This window comes from Cebus imitator, unplaced genomic scaffold (genome assembly GCF_001604975.1).
Source record: "Cebus imitator isolate Cc_AM_T3 unplaced genomic scaffold, Cebus_imitator-1.0 Scaffold214, whole genome shotgun sequence".
NCBI lineage: Eukaryota > Metazoa > Chordata > Mammalia > Primates > Cebidae > Cebus > Cebus imitator.
The window spans coordinates 2,993,336-2,994,881 of NW_016107529.1; the positions used below are offsets into that span (position 1 = coordinate 2,993,336).

Here is a 1,546-nt window from a genome sequence, read left to right on the forward strand (position 1 = left end):
AGAGACGGGGTTTCACCGTGTTGACCAGGATGGTCTCGATCTCTTGACCTCGTGATCCACCCACCTCGGCCTCCCAAAGTGCTGGGATTACAGGCTTGAGCCACCGCGCCCGGCTGCCCTTAGAGAATTTTACATTGTCTCTAAGCAGTTATAGTTGGGCTACCATAACTTAATGGATATTGTCATATTTTTACAAGAAGGAAGTAATATTTAAAGAGGCTTTGTCTTTTGCATACACCCCTGATAGTAAAGGTTAATATTGGGTTAATAGATCATTGCTTCTAAGCAGTTGGAGGACTGGAATCAAGAGACTCCATTTGGAGAAAAAAACAGTTTGACAATAAAAATAACAACAGGAAATTTGTGAAACTCAAGAATTCTGTGTGTACAGAAAAAAGGACATCCTTGTGAAGCATTAGTTTTATTTGGTTTGGATTCTTATGAATTAATATAATTAAAGTCATTAGATAGAAATTGCCTGCTCTTGATGTTTTACTTTGCATTATCCATTGAAAATAAACGTGTAAAGACTCTTAACTCGTCCTTGAAACATTTAACTTTTGGTCTTCTCAGACAATAAAATGTGTCTGGTGCTGCCTTGCATGCAAGCCAGGTCTTTGAATCCTAAGGATAATTGTATTTACTGTTTAAGCCCCATTGCTTTTATTTGTCTGGCTGTGATAGATTTATATGAAGAAAATTAGGGCTTATTTTTTCAGCAAATGTAATGAGCAATGTGTTTTTCCTTTAGGATCAAACAGAGCATACTGAATCAGCAGGACTGGCTGATGGTGCAGCAAGCATCATGAGTAAGCACCGAGAAGTCTGTTCCTTATCACGTGTGTAAGGGGAAAAAGGTAAGAAAATCAATGTTTTTATTTCTCTTAGAGATTGAACTTGAGAAACAAATTAGATCTATAGAAGATAATGCTGATGCATATATGTTACTTGCTTCATTTAAATATTTTTTCTTGTTAAATCAGGAGTATGATTTTTTCAAAAAGATTTGACTTAAATTTAGAGGAAAGGGTATTTAAAAGTCACTGTTATTTTATGTCCCAATGGTCACAATGTTAGCTTCCTTACCAGTGCTGGCTCCTCCCTTTTAGAGTTAGTTGAGTATAGAAAGGTAATTTCAGAAAAAACATGGATTTGAGCAATATTTTAGCTCATCCAGGAGATAATTAAAGCTAATTTGGGGTGTTAAAAACACGCCCTTTGAATGAAGAGACCCCCTCAAACAGGCTTTGTGTGAGCAACATGGCTGTTTATTTACCTGAGTGCAGATGGGCTAAGGCCGAAAAGGGCATTAGTGAAGGTCGGTGGGTTAGGAGTTGGTTTCATAGGTTGGAGCAAATCTTTTGGGAGGGGACAGGGGTATAACAGAGTAAGATTAGTTACAGTGGTAGGGGTAGGGGCAAGGAGTATGCATTGCCATAAGTTCAGTTACAATGGTGGGTGGGGTAAGGCGTAAGAGGAGTTAAGATGGCAGGGTGGGCTGAGGGGAAGCTTTAGTCCGGGGGAAGCTCCTGGGAGATCAGGGATA

At 39.1% G+C, this 1,546-nt stretch overlaps 1 protein-coding gene across 1 annotated transcript in view; it reads left to right on the forward strand.

Annotated features, from left to right (window-relative positions):
• ZFYVE9 (zinc finger FYVE-type containing 9) overlaps positions 1-1,546 on the forward strand; it is a 217,410-nt gene that overhangs the window by 81,187 nt on the left and 134,677 nt on the right. The window contains exon 2 of the mRNA XM_037745790.1: positions 752-857. The gene's annotated coding sequence lies outside the window, so the exon portion shown is untranslated. The remainder of the gene's footprint in view (positions 1-751; positions 858-1,546) is intronic.